This window comes from Aythya ferina (genome assembly GCF_964211825.1).
Source record: "Aythya ferina genome assembly, chromosome: 4".
Taxonomy (NCBI): Eukaryota; Metazoa; Chordata; class Aves; order Anseriformes; family Anatidae; genus Aythya; species Aythya ferina.
The window spans coordinates 66806445-66822536 of NC_140300.1; the positions used below are offsets into that span (position 1 = coordinate 66806445).

At 37.6% G+C, this 16092-nt stretch overlaps 1 protein-coding gene across 1 annotated transcript in view; it reads left to right on the forward strand.

Annotated features, from left to right (window-relative positions):
- Positions 1-16092, forward strand: part of GRID2 (glutamate ionotropic receptor delta type subunit 2) — a 777731-nt gene that overhangs the window by 41792 nt on the left and 719847 nt on the right. Inside the window, exon 3 of the mRNA XM_084517560.1 lies at positions 9385-9450. The gene's annotated coding sequence lies outside the window, so the exon portion shown is untranslated. The remainder of the gene's footprint in view (positions 1-9384; positions 9451-16092) is intronic.

Sequence of the window (16092 nt, forward strand, 5' to 3'; positions counted from 1 at the left end):
AAGATCTGTTCTCTAGAACCTTCACCAGCTTCATTGCCCTTCTTTGTACGTGCTCCAGCACTTTGGTGTCTTTCTTTTATTGAGGGACCCAGAACTAAACACAGCATTTAAGATGCAGATTCACCAGAGCTGAGAAAAGGGGGACAATCACTTCCTTAGTTCTTCTGGCCATGCTATTTCTGTTACAAGCCAGGATGCTGTTGGCCTTCTTGGGCACCAGAGCACACATATCACTCATATTCAACCAGCTATTGACCAATACCCCTAGATCCCCTTCAACTGGGAGCTTTCCAGTCACTCTTCCTCCGGCTTGTAGAGTTGTATGGGATTGTTGTACACCAAGTGCACAACCTGGTACTCAACTTTGTTGAATTTCATACAGTTGGCCTTGGCCCATCAATCCATCAGCCTATTTAGATTCCTCTGTAGATCCTTTCTACCCCCAAAATCCAGATTCCTCTGTAGATCCTTCTTACCTTTGTCTGTGAACTTACTGAGTGTGAGTCCTATCTCCTTGTTGATGATCCCCAGATCATTGATAAAGATATTGAAGAGAACTGCTCCCAGTACTGAGCTCTGGGGAATGACTCGCACAACTGGAGTGCTGCAGTGGATGGCTATCAACTCTTAAGAATGGATAGGCTAGGAAGGAGAGTTGGTGGGGTAGACCTGTATGTTAGGGTGTGTTTTGAAGTCTTGAGCTTAATGATGGTGATTATAGGGTTGAGTGTTTATGGGTAAGAATCGGGGAAGGCCACCAAAGGAGATGTCATGGTGGAAGTCTGTTATAGACCACTCAACCAGGATGAAGAGGCAGATGAAATATTCTTTAAGGAACTGGGAGAAGTCTCAAATTCTCACAGTCACTAGCCCTTGTTCTTATGGGGGACTTCAACTTAAAAGATTTCTGCTGCAAATACAGTACAGCAGAGAGGAAACAGTCTAGGAGGTTTGTGCAGCGTGTGAAAGACAAGTTCCTGACACAGTTTGTGAGTGTGAGCCAACTATGAAAGGTAGCCCCACTGGACCTTTTTCTCACAAACAGAGAATGACTTGTGGGTGATGGGAGGGTTGGAGGTCATTTTGGGTGTAGTGATCATGAAATAATAGTTTTCAATTCTTGGAAAAGTAAGGAGGGGTTTTAGCAGAGGGTTTTAGCAAGTCCATCTTGGACTTCTGCAGGGCAGATTTTGGCCTGTTAAGGAGAGCGGTTGACAGAGTTCCTTGGGAGGCTGTCATGAAAGGCAAAGAAGTCCAGGAAGGCTGGATACACTCCAAGTAGGAAATCTTAAAGGCAAAAATCTGAGTGGCTGTCCCCATGTTATGAAAGACGAGCTGTCAGGGAAGAAGGCCAGCCTGTCAGAACAGGACGTTGTCTCTCTCTGAGAGTTCATTACCTTTGAAAGAAGGAACAGGCCACTCAGGAGGACTAACAAAGAAGTCATGTTACTATGCAGGGAGAAAATGAGAAGGGAAAAAGCCTAACTGGAGCTTATTCTGGCTACTGCCATTAAAGACAAAAAAACATTAATGCCTTTGAATATGGAAAAAACAAACAAACAAACAAAAAACAAACAAACAAAACAAAACAACAAAAAAAATTGCTAACATAAATCAGTGGTAATCTAGATTTTCCTTATGTGCTTTCATTTTTTTTCTCTCTTGGAGTTAGATTAAACATCAGAGCTGCATATTATTTACGGTGCTTGATTATTTTTTTGCATTTTTGTTTTAAAATTTACATTTTTGTCTATCTGATGAAGATATAACTTCATTTATGATGTATTTCACTTGTTGGTGATCTTGGAAAAAAAAAAAACAAAAAAACTTTTTAATATGATTTACAGCCTTCTTCAGAGAATAGAAACAATACCAAATGGTGTAAGAGACCATGCAATATAAACAATAAATACTTTAAGCAAGAGCTCCAATAGGTAGCTTCTTTGAGAGTACATAATTACTCTTTAACTCTAAAACTATGTATTTTTGTTCCTGTAACACTACATTAACACATTACAGCAGTAACATTCCAGTTATATTTACTTCACTGAGTCTTTTTATTTGTCTCAGTCTATTTGGGTGTAGTTCTCTGAATCATATTGGTATTTTTGGTAGGTAATGTAGTGTGTACTCTCCTGTGCAAATCCAAATTCCTGCACCTTCTTTGACAAAACCAAAGTAGAGTAGCCCAGTTTAATGCTTGTATAGAAAATAAATAAAACAGAATTCTGCTGATGCAGGTTTATTTTAATGACTCTGTTGTGGGATAAAATTCCTCAAATAACATGCAGCTTTGTGATACTGGCTTTCTACTGAGTGATAATCTTGAGGTATTCACTTCAAAAATTTAAAGGAATCAAGAATTTGCCATCAAAACACTGTAATTGTGGGAGATTTTGCATACCTTCTTTAAATTCTTAGAGCTTTAAACTTCTTTTGCAGTTTCCATTGGATGTGCTATTCTTTATCACTGTTGCGATGCACATGAGCTGTGTGCTGGACAGGCAATTAGACTTCCCTAGTAACTAAACCAATTTCTGTATGTGGCAGCATATAAAAGTTTGGAATGAAAAATTGTGAAAATGATAAATAACACAGGTTTATGACATTTCTACTGAGCCATGCCAAACAATCTTTATTTTTTATTTATATATATATATATATTTTTCATTTTGTAATTAGTTGATTGTGGAGAGAAGATAATAGATACTGTAAATGTGAATTTCACTAGGGCATTTTGTATCTTTGCATCTGCCAAAACAACACTTCTTTGTTGCTTTGCTGTCTTCTTTTAATGGTCTATTGCTCACTGAAACGCAGTGCTATGCAATGGTTTGAGCATGTTATGATGGATTTCATTTGAATCCTTGTGCAAACCCAAATGTAATGTTAGTATTATAGGATAATATATTGTTACCCTGCAATACTCTCATGTTCCAAGCCAAACCCAGCTGAGTTACAGTATCTGCCACTCCTCTTTTACAATAAAATTAAAAACAAGCACATATGCAAGCCAGATATTAGATTCTTTTGGCATGACCTATTAGAGATTTTCAACAAACCCATGCTCTCTATTGTTTTTTGCATATTTACTCCCACATGTTCACATACTGTTTACCTTACTATAAGCCTGATTATTCTTGCTAAAATGTAGAGGTTTCTGCCGTTTCTACATTTCAATCTGTTATTAGTGTGTCTTCCTTTTGCTTAGTTCTCCCTTATTTCCCCCATTACCTGATTTCCTGAAAATTATTTTTATGCTAATGAAACTTACGAGGCTCCCTCATTTGAGGAGCAACAGACCACTTTCAAGACAGAACTTCTCATAGACTCGAGCTGTGCAAACTCCTGAACGAGCACAGTGGAGGAGGCAGTGCTCAGAGGGAACAGGTTGAATGAATGACTCTAAGTCTGAGCAGTGAGGGGGAAAACTCTATACTTGAAGACAGCACCAACAGAATAGCAGCATGGTACATTTAGAGTCACAAGCTACATACAAGTTTTAGCTCCTATATTACAAGCTGCATTTTCATTTTAGCTTTTATAATTGTGTAACAGTATTTGTTTTATTTATATTTTAATCATGCAACATTTCCAGAAAGGCATCCAGTTTCATTCTGAAAACTCAATATGTCTTCAGTTCCTTGATATTCATCACCAACCATGAATTTCTTTCCAATGTAAAAGGTATTGTATCAGATTTACAACTTAAACCAGTTTGAATCTGAATTCACACAGCAGCAGTCTTTATTCAGAATCTTTAATAGCCACTATACAAATACAGAATACAAACTCCAGTACAGGTGAAATAGTCTCAGTGGCTGATTAAAAATTAGGATCTTCAGCTGAAGAGCAGCACAGCACTGAATTTTAGCTGGAATGTGAGAAATGTCAAAGGAGAAAATATAAGCATTTTTGGATGTTGGAATATCTTCCATATATTTTAGCTCATGTCCATGCATAATGTCCATTTGCTTTTTACTAATTTTAATGATAATAATATTTTGCCAGGGTGATTGCTTCTAAAGTATGAAAGGAGGGAGGGAGGTCTTTGGGTGAGAAAAAACTATTCCCTCTCACTCCTTGTTGGGCACATATGGTGTTAGAGACAATGAGGTGTTCTGATTTTGTCTTGTTCACAGGGCAGTTTGCATTAAAATAGCTGACTAAGGTTCTTGTGTGAGGCTAGATCATCCTCTCAAAATATAGAAATAATGGTATATGATTAAGTTGACAAATTCAGTTAGTTATTAATAGTTTCCAAATAGTGGCTAGCATACGTGAATAATTTAACAGTTCTTACTGATTTATTGGATGAAATTACTATTTTTCAAAGGTGTTTTTTTTCCTTTATGTATTTGGAAATAATGAATTGCTGTATATCACAGTTTCTTTGTAGCCCATTCAGGTGCAGAAATACGTGAAACTGACAAAACAGAAGAAAAATTCATAGCAACAACTAACTGCAGTAGTTAGAAAAACATAAGGTATCTGTACCATTAAGACATTTGCTCTTGTGAAAATGTATTTTTGAGATGGGAAACCCTAAACAGATGCATTCTTTGTAGACAAGAATCTGCATAGGTAAGAACACAATGAATATATATATGAAAGAAAATACTGACCTTCTGGAAAGGTAATAGTAGAAAATAGAGTAGGACAACATGCAGTGCTATTGTAAGTGAAGTGTAGAAGAATATTTTTGTCACTTTCAATGCAATGCATAATAAATACATATGTTCATACAAACATGTGTTCTTCCCATGGAATTTAAAGTTAGATATAGTATTTTATAGTCCCAGTCCTAATGTTAATAACTCTAGGAATGATGGCAGGTACAGCATTTATTCTTAAGATTCTTCTCTTTTATTATGCCTGTCAAATTAATACTCCTGTTTGTCGTTTATTTTCTCTTTCTTTTTTTAATAATCACTGAAACATAAGCCTACTTGTGATAATGGGTTTGTATGTGGATCGATTGTGTCATCCTATAAGGGTGACATTGAAGTTAAAAGAAACTGCTAAAGAGGGACTCAGGGGAAGTAAAGCTAATTAGTCAAGTTAAAAAGGGATAATTCGTTGCAAGCTTTGTTTTAGAAACAGATTTCAAAGTTTCATTTCCATTTCAAAGTTTGAGACTCTAGCTTGCAGACGTATCTTCATGCATGGCGTTGGAGAATAGCAATTCACTTCTTTCTGATTGATAGCTGAACAGTAGTCTTAATGAGATAAGAGTCCAATGTCATTATCATTTCAAAAAAATAAACAACAAAAACAACAAGGTGGAAGGGTGGAAGATCCTACTTCAGAATTTGGGAGATTTTCTTGCCTCTTCCAACTACTTTGGACATGTTTTCCTCCTTTCTTCTCCCATCTCTTCCTCCCAAAGCTTAAAAGATATGATTCATACACACAAGCATTATCATTTATATGATATATCATTTATATGATATTATGTATATATATCAATATATACATATATATTATATATATATACATACATATTTATAAATATCTGACTTCAGAAAACATGACTGTTGAAGTTCTGTAGAGGACTGTGCAGCAGTAGGTTAGCTGTCTGTATATGTTAGAGAATATAGAAGGTACATGAGCCATCAAAAAGCTTTCCAGTTATCTTAACTGAAGAGTGAGCTGGTAAGAGCTGTGACAATCAGTATAATTAAGGTTTCATTTTAATTCTCTCTAATCAGAACTGAAAACTTTCTGAATTGTTTCACTTTGGGCAGATAACTTTTGATCAGCTCTTTCAAGCTAAGTTGCCTTAGAATACAAGGAAACTAATGAAATATTACTTCTCCACTTCAGAACAAAAGAAAATACTTTAAAACTTTTTCAGCAATTACAGCTCTGAAACAACTAAACTTATAATGAGTAGTAGTTTATAATCTGTCAAGTGAATGCTCCAGTGACTATACATTTAATTGGAATGTGCCAAAATTTTTTTTTTCCAAAACACAAATAATGCTAATTTTATGCTGTCTTCTTAAGCTAAAATGATATGGTTAAAGAAAGCATCTAGATGGCAGGAAATGAACAAGTTAACAGTCCACATTTTGCATTTACTTAACCTACTGCATGTGTGTATCGAGATAGGTATGTTTTTTAAAAAATTATTTATAGTACAATATGGCTATTTCTGATATTTTTCACTCATCTTATCATGTGATTAATTACAGTTTATGGCTACAGAGTATCTTCAGATTGTCTGAACTATAAAAAGCCCCAAAAGAAAATCTCCATCAATGACTTAAAAGCTCATTTATAACAATTTTAGGGACATTTCTCTTCAATGTTTTCATAAATGAGTCAGATGCCAGACTTAAAGGTATACTAAGTAAGTTTGCAGATAACACTAAACTGGGAGGAGCTCTTGACTCCCTTAAGGGTAGAGAGGCCTTGCAAAGAGATCTGGACAAATTAGTGAGCTGGGTTATCACCAACCACATGGAGTTTAGTAAGAGCAAGTGCTGGATTCTGCACCTGGGACAGAGCAACCCTGGATGTATGTACAGTCTGGGGCACAAGAGGCTGGAGAGCAGCCCCACAAAAGGGATAAGCGTTTTTTGGTCAACAGCATGTTGAACATGAGTCAAGTCACACCATGCCAGCCAAAAGGGCCAACAATATCCTGGGGTGCATCAAGCACAGTATTGCTAGCGTTATGAGGAAAGTGATTGACCTGTTCTGCTCTGCACTGGTGCTGCTTCACCTCGAGTACTGTGTGCAGTTTTGGTTGCCATAACCTAAGAAGGACATAAATCTATTAGCATCCACAGGAGGGCTACAAAGATCGTGAAGAGTGTAGAGGGCAAGACAGGAGTGGCTGAAGTCGCTTGGATAGTTCAGCGTTGAGGAGTCTGAGGGGAGACCTCACTGAAGTCTACAGTTTCCTCATGAGGGGGAGCAGAGGGGCAGGCACTGATTACTGGTGAGCAGTGGTAGGACCAAAGGAAATGGCATAAAGCTGTGTCAGAGGAGGTTCAGGTTGGATATTAGGAAAGGTTCTTCACATGGCTGGGCACTGGAACAGGATCCCCAGGGAAGTGGTCATGGTAGAAAGTCTGCCAGAGCTCAAGAAGTGTTTGGAGAATGCTTTCAGACATATGGCCTGATTTTTGGGTGGTCCTTTGTAGAAGCAGGAGTTGGATCTAATGACCCTAGTGGGTCCCTTCCAACTCATATTCTGTAATTCTAATAATATAAAATGAGGGAGAAATTTCTGACAGAAAACCTGATTTTGCAGCTAAATTGTCTTTACATTTTAAAAGGTATTCAGGAATACATATATCTGAAATGCTGAAGAGAAAAGATACAGCAATGATTGTTGACTAAATTGGAATATATACATCAGCTGGAAAATAACGTATTTGTTTATCCATATACTGGAGAATTATGAGGAAGAAACCAAAGCGGAAAAGATTGAAACTGGTGTTCAAAATGCTATGGAGGATGCTCAGTCATGAAACTTAAATGTTGTTATCACTGACAGCACACAAGTAAAAATAAGGTTTCTCCTTTCAAAAGTGTGCAGAATTAAAGAATTTCTCAAGAAAGGAAGCACTGAGAAATGCAGTAAACAAGAAAACTTAAAACAGAATATCATTTGACACTTTACTAGTATTTAAAATAAAATTATAATATTAGTGCATAATGTTATTGTAACACTATAGTTTAAGGAATAGACATGCCCATCCTCATATTTAAAGACCTGATTCTGCAAATTGATGAGTATTCACAAATCTCACTGTAGTCAGTGTGTTGTAGTCTTAAAACAGAATTGATCTGAGTGGGTCTGACACCTGCTGTTCTAATTCTAAGTTATGTGGTCTGGAGAAAATCCTGTAAGAGAAGCAAGTCCTATAAAATACATATATAATGAAATTTCTGTAGCAGGCATATTCAGAAACTTGAAGCGAGTCCAGATGGAAATGCAGATTTTGATTTGGAAGGTAGAATTATTTTCTGTGTGAGTTCGCAGTAGTTAACAATACCGGCTTTTTGTATACTGAATTTTCTTGAAAACATGAATAATCCTTCAGTTAGATGTTCCAAGCTTTCTGGGTGCTCTGCAATTTATTGAAATAAACACAGAGCTATTGCTTATTCAAATAACACCACAGATCATCACCTCATACAATACCAAGTGAGAGAAATCATTGGGAAGAATTTTTCTTGGAAAAGATTTAAATTATTAACATCTGCCAACAATCTGGCCACAGAAAGCAAAAGTAATAAAATTTTCCTGTGCTATAGTGGAGCTTCTGTCCCATCCCCTTTGCAGGTCAGAGGAGCACTTAGTCAATCTTCTCTACATAGACATGTATATTACAAAGAGTCCATGTTAGTTTTGGCTCTCTTCATTTCAAGCTTTTAGCATTTACATGGGAGACAGGATTCTTCCTGACCTTTTGAAGTCATTTTGCTTTGGTCATTACTCACTTGCAAGCTCACTTGTAGAGAACCTCAGTCTCATCCTTAAGGAAAGATCTTCACTTACATAATTATTTTACTACACAAGTGGGAAAAATCTCAACTCAGTAGTAGATTACTACAGTTTAGATGTGTTTTTACTTCGTTCCGCTGGAATCCTGATTACATAATTATGTCAGTCATAGCAAACAGTCTTTTCCTCAAGTGACCATTTATTCTACTGTGCAAATCTGTGAAATAATCTTTGCACCATAATGACTAATAAGACCCCATGGCATCAAGACTTTATTTTTCTTTCATTCCCTTGTAAGAAAAATTCCTGCTAAAGAAGTTCTGCAGAAGATAGCTCTTCACTTTAATCACTGACTCTGTAGAATATCTGAGTTGCCTGTGATGAAACAGATTTGCATACTGTATTTTGTTTTTCCTTGTCTCCTTTGTGTCTGGTTGGTTATGTGTGCGGTGTGTGTTTCTTGATTATTTTGTTGCTATTTTTAGTCTAGTGAAAGACAGTGTGTGACAGTGTAGTGTTGAGTAGGTAGCTAGTCATGTTGGTAAATGATGTCAGACCTCCACCTCAAATACCTCTCAAAGTGAACTGCAGCCTCCTGTAGCAAAAAGGAAGATTCTCATTTACTTACATATGTAAGTTGAAGGGCTGAGATCTGCCAAAGAGTAAGCTGTATTGTATGTGCCTGAATAACAGTGCCATTTGTCCAATTAATGTTGCAGCAAACAGGAAACTTGAGATAATGTATAGGTAATTGCTTTCTAATAAAATAATAATTTTTAAAAATCTTTTAATACAAAGCTATTAAAATTCTTTACACAGTTACTCAGAATACTATATTAACCTAAAATATTAAACTGCCAGTGGTAGGGAGAGGAAAAATAGAAGCTAAGCACCTCTCTGTGATTCCTATTATCTTACAGTTCTTCAATTCTAATATGTTCCTTTGGAGATGAGAAGACAAAGATGGACACAATGGTAAGATGTAGGTGAGCTATGGATTTCTACAGTTAAATAGTAATTTATTTCTGTCTCATTTCTTTGCTAAGAACTTTAAGCATTTAATTTTTCATTCCAGGAAAAAAATAGTAGTTAAGAAAAATTAGTAGTCACTCAAGAGCCTGCCTTCTTATCTATGAAACTGGGAAGGATTTTTTTTTTTTTTCTGTTGTTTATTAATCTGGCGACATACTTAATGTATCTACACTGAATTTCATCTACTGTTCTGTTGTATTTACTGGTTGCCCAGAGAAGTTGTGGATGCCCCATCCATGAAAGCATTCAAGGCCAGGTTGAGTGGTTGCTTTGAGCAACCCAGTCTGGTGGAAGTTGTCCCTTAGGAATTAGATGATCTTTAAGGTCCTTTTCAACCCCAACCATTCTATAATTCTGTGAGTGCCTGGTAGCCATCCTGTGTAGTGGTTTTACTCAGGTGGGCAGCTGAGCTCCCCCACAACCACTCTCTCACACCCCGTCCTCAAAGGAAAAGGGGGAAAAAATACGATGAAATGAGCTCAAGGGTTGAGATAAGGACAGAGATCACTCAACAATTACCATGATGGGCAAAACAGACTCAGATTATGAGGAAATTAGCAAAACTTATTGCCTATTACTAGTAAGCTAGAGAAGAGAGAAATAAAGGAAAAAAATAAAATCCCCACATCCACCCTCTTCCACCTCCTCCCCCCAAGCAGCACAGGGAAACAGGGGCTGCGGTCAGTCTATAGCGCTACTCCTCCAGCGCTCCTTCATGGTCATTCTCTTTGCTGCTCCAATGTGGGGTCCCTCCCACGGGATGCTGTCCTTCCTGAACTGATCCTATGTGGGCTTCCCACTGGCAGCAGCTCTTCAAGAACTGTTCCCACATAGCTCCATCCCACGGGGTCCATCCCCCAGGAGCAAACTGCTCCAGCACGGGTCCCCCACAGGTGGGCGGCAGCTCCCCCCAGACCCCCTTCTCCTGCGTGGGCTCCTCTCCATGGGCTGCAGCTCTGGCCCGGGGCCTGCTCCTGTGGGGGCTCTCCATGGGCCGCAGGGGAACTTTGGCTCTGATGCGTGGAGCACCTCCTGCTGCTCGGGGGCTGCAGGTCTTTTTCTCACTCCTCACTCTTCCAGCTTCTGTTGTGTCACAGTTTTTCTATATTATTTTTTCCCCCCTCTCTTAAATCTGCTCTCACAGACGTACAGCCAACATTGCTTATTGGCTTGGCTCTGGGCAGCAGCGGGCCCCTTAGAGCCTGATAATACTGGCCCTTATCTAACATGGGGCAGCTTCTGGACTCATCTCACAGAGGCCACCCCTGCAGTCTCCTGCTACCAAAACCTTGCCACGTAAACCCACTACATCCTCCTAAGTCATTTTTCTGCAATTTGTCAGTCTGCCCTCATCCTTATTACCTTGAATAGCTTTGCATCATCAGCAACCTTTATCATCTTCCTGCTCAAATGCTTTTTCAGGTCACTTATAAATAAGTCAAGTACGCTAACATAAATACAGAACCCTGCCATATTCTGCTGCTAACCATCTACTATTGTGGAAACTGACTTTTACTTCCACCCTCAGGTTCTTAATTATAAGCTGATTATTTATCCTTTCCAGGATAAAGATACTTTTACCTCTTAAGTCATGACTATGTAACATTGGGATGTCAGGATGTCCGTCCATCTCCTCCCCACCCAAATATAGGGAAAGCACCCAGGAACTCCTGAACGTGGAAATCAGTTGAATACAAGTATGGCCATAGCTTCCCCAGATTTGTCTTCCTCCTTCAAGGGGCATACAGGCATAGGACTGTTTGACAGGTATCTCCAAGCAGCCTGACCACATGATTTGCTTCCCCTTTTAACCTCCCTCTCAGTTTCTTCTCTTTAATAATGCTTAATGCCTTCCAGATAGACACTTTTCTTATTTTTTTTTTTTCTTTTTCAGTCTTTTGTACTATCCAGAATGATTTATAACCTCTTTAATTGTAGTAGTTGCATCTGCAGCTGGTCTTATCACTACCTTTCCCAATCAGCATGAGTTGTCCCTATTAGGCTCTTATTGGTGACTATACCCTTAAATCAGAAATTTTGGTATTTTTGAAATTTTATGAGTACAATAAATAATACTGCCAGCAATGATGCCAATTAATGTTAGAGTCCAATACTCTCTGACCAGGTTCTTTTAAATGTTCCACACATGGATGTTGTAATGTTGAATATTAAATGTGTTTACAAAAGATATTTGAAGTTATATAAGATTTTGATTTAGAAAAGCGAAACAGCAATGTACTGAAATCACTATACAAGCATAATATAACAAGTGAAAATTAAAGTAAGATCACAGTATAAGTGTCATTCCTGTCAACTGTCTTGGTATGCTTTGCCAGCATGATGCTGCATGTCTCCAGTCATGGGAAAGGAATATGTCAGTTGAAGCCAGCTCAAATCTGCTGCTGTCTTCAAAATCACTTTGCTAGTTTTTATACTCTGTTGGGATGAACCATGTTCACTTGTGCTGGTTTGGCTAGCTCAGGAAGATGTTCACACTCTTATTGAGCTAAGGGAGAAATATTGATACCACCAGTTACCCATTTAATGGTTGATAGCTGTTAATCTAAAAGAAAGACCACCCAACAGACCCTTTGTCAGCTTCTTTGCAACAGCTGTGGATGTTACACCCTTCATTATTTCCTGAGCTTCCTGTGCACATTCCCTGGCCCATCTCTACTGAGACTTGTACTGTACAGGTCACTCACAGCCCCCTTGGAGAGGTCTGTATGTACTGAATTGTCTGTGTCCCTGACCTTTTTGGTGCACCTCTTGTTCAAGACTTGTCAAGGCTTATTCTCCACGTAGGTATGTATGAGAACCTCAACGTAGCCTTTAACGTCTGTTTAATGACTTTCTATTTTTTCACTCTTAAACTGAAATTATTAATTCTATTAGCACTTATTAAAGAATGTTTTATCTGTTTTATACCTATTCTTTTGCATATACATATATATATTTGCATATATATATATATATATAAAAACTTTGGTATCTTTATAAGTAAAATCTTCATACATTTTTGTATGCTCTTTTATATAAGTGTTTCATATTTATTTACGTAAGCCATATGATATACTTTTCCAAGTACATAATATTTATTCAAGATGTCCAGTAGCTCATTCCCTTGTCTCTGTTAATTTACATAGTTTAGACAGCAATTTTTCAGGCTTTAATCTTCTTAATTCTAGCTACATATTAAAATTTCAAAAAGGCACAAAAGCTGATATTACACTTCCCAGTCTACATCCAGAGCTGGATATAATAGTGTATTCTATATTAGTATTTTGGCTGTATCATCTTTGAGGCTTACAAAGGTTTTGGATGAATACAATGTAGTCTGGATTATTGTTATTTATTATGCTTATGTATACTGCTGTACATCTCCACAGCCACTTCACTTTCAGATTCCATGATCTTTGTTTCCCCCCTTCTCTCTCTCCACTCCCCCCCACCCCAAAAAAAAAAAAAGGGGGGGGGGCTTCTGCTATGGAAATTTCTGTTTTTTGACAAAAAACACACTGATTCATAGAACTCATTTTCATTTACTACGATGACCATGTTTTCTCTGAGTGCTCCCTTTATTCTATGCTTGTCAGTTGTCCGAGAGATAGGACCTGGAGGGACTTGACTTTTTCTGGTTGGTTCTTGATTTTGCTGGAAGAAGAATCTAGTACCAGTTTTGATTCAGGTAGTTCAAATGCAGCTGTTGGCCTGTTGATTATATCATCTGTTGCTCAGTCTCCTAGAATTCATGATCCTTTCTAATTTTTTCAATGAGATACATCTTTAGCCGTTCGAAGAATGCTTTCTTATTTCTCACAGCTTTTTTTTACTTGTCAGAAATAGTGATATCTCCTGGTGCTATTCTTCAGAGATGACATTTTTAGTAGTTTCAGTAGCATCTACAAGATTTGACTTACAGATACTTAAGCTCCTCATATGTATTCCTTTTAGCTTCTTTTTATTAACTTCTTTAATTTTATGTAGTTATATTTTTGAATATGAACTCCAGCAGATTTTTTTTTGGACTTAATTGCTCTTGAAAGGATATTGAATCTAAGACCAAGTGATCTTCTGGTCACTTTTTCAAAATAGTGCTTTCTCTGTTATGACTGTATCTAATACATGGGAGTATCTTTTATGTGCAAGGATCTGGGGGTGATGGTTGACTGTTGACTGAACATGAGCTGACAGTGTGCCAGCTGGCCAAAAAGACCAATGCCATACTGGCCTGCATCAGAAATAGCATAGCCAGCGCAATTGAGGAAATTATTTTCCCTCTGTAATCGGCACTGGTGAGAACACACCTCAAGTTCAGTTTTGGGTCCCTCACTACAAGAAAGAGAGTGAGTTGCTGGAACACATTCAGAAAAGAGCAGTAAAGCTGGTGAAGGGATTAGAAAACAAGAGCTCTAAGGAGTGGTTGAGGGAAGTGGGACTACTTAGTCTTGAGAAAAGGAGGCTGACAGAAGACCTTATTGCTCTCTACAGTTACCTGAAAAGAGGTTGTAGCAAGGTGGGTGTCAGCCTCTTTTTTAAGGTGATAAGTGACAGGATGCAAGAAAATGTCTTCAAGTTGCACAAAGGGAGGTTTAGATTGGATTATCAGCATCTACATTAATAAAGAATGTAACTGTATAGGGGATACATCATTTCCACAACCATGGGTAATGATCCTCTGAAAAGTGAATTTGAACTGCAGTGGTGGTCACGGTTTGGACTTTATGTTCAGTAGTGTATACGTATGCAGTGCGGGGAAGGAGAAAAGCTGTTCATATTTCAAAGAAAAAGAAATCTGAATACTGACATTTTACAAAAGATAAATATGTAGAATTTGCATGTATCTGTTCTTTAACTTCTAAAATGTGTTTTCTTTGACATCTTTGTCGTGTGATGGGTGGAAGTAAAAAATAGAGTAAGAAAAGTATACCTGATCAGAATAGTTGTCACCTTGCAGGTTTATGTGAGAAGAGAATGTACAGTTCAGAGTTTTATCCTGGTGTCATGGCAATCTGAAATGTGACATACTGCACAATCAAAAGTGCTTAATCTTGCTCTATCAACAGATGACAAAAAAATTGACAGTAGATGGAGGCAGATGGGAGAAATCAGTGAACTACATGAGGAAAAAAAAAGGCAACAAACACAAACAAAACAAAACAAAAACTGTCAGCGCCTGGCCAAATGATGAAGAGCTGTAAAACGTTCATATATTAAACTTCAACTAAATCTTTCTAGATGAAAGATAATTCTAAACTTCACATTTATTTTACATTATGGAATGCAAAATAAGAAGAATATGTGACTATTTTATATAAGGTGGGAAAACTGCAACACTCCTTCCTTTCAAACTTTATTTTTGAACAGACTAGTTGTTACAAGGGTGTAAGGAAAGGCAGAGATTTTGCTGGAACAGATTTTTGGAAGTTCAGAGACAATTGTTTAAAAATGTTTTCTTGTTATATTTTTGTAATATTTTTAAACAAGTATTTATTTTTGTTTCTTACACCATTTAGAGAGAGTGGGAGTTTGCTTTTGGCCACAGTTAAGAGAGTGGTTAGAAACCAGTCTACCTAATTTTCTTTTATATTCTAGTAGTCTGTCACTTCCCCTTCTCAAAAGAGCGGGGTGGGATGGGAGGGGTGGGGGGGAAGGTTCATGTCCTTCACCTAAGGACAGGGAGATCTCATTATATAGTTTTCTTTTGTAATTATATACCTACTTTTCCTTTTATTCTTATTTATATCATGTGCTAAAAAAGTCCTGATTTATCAGGTTTTATACTGGTATTTCACATGCTGATTAAGTGATGTGATTTCACTGCTGCAATAACGATGATACTGCAGGATATATAAACGAGCTCATTGAGTTGATCGTGTGTTATTTGAGCTCAGAATGAGCAGTTAAAATAGGTCTTTCCCAGTTCTATTCCCAGTTAATCTAAGAATGACCGGAACAAAACATATTTTTGTAATGTATCTTCAAGTAGGCCCTTCAAAATCTTTTACACAATAAAGCAAAACGAAGGTAGAAATTCAGTTTCACATGCTCAGTCCACAAGTACATTTTGCCCAAGGTGATAGAAGATACATCTTTAGATATGTCAGAAACACTGTTCTTATTCTCATACAATTTTGAAAGCATTTAAGAAATATTTTTTAAGCATGTGTGTATTCAGAACTGAGCATGAAAGCACAAGACTTGAAAAAGAGCAGTCATCATTATCTAAAAGCAAAGTGGAGAAACATTAACAGTGTGACAGGACTATGTAAAAGAAGGGCCAGTTATATTGGGCTTATGTGGGAAGGTTTTAGTATTGGGACTCTGCTCTGTGAGAAGAGTCAGAAGCTGCCTCATGTCTGGTAATATCCAGTTCCAGCTGACTCCAGAAGGGATCTGCTGCTGGTCAAATCTGAGACAGTGAGTGATGCTGGTTGAGCCTCTGTGAGGCTTCATATTGAAGAAAGGAAAAAAAAAAAAAAAAAAAAAAAAAACTGCTATAGGAAAGAGAAGCTGTTGCCCTGCAGCTCATGAAGAAGATCATATTGGAGCAGGCTTTCTTCCTGCAGCCAGATGTGTACCATGGCAGGGACACG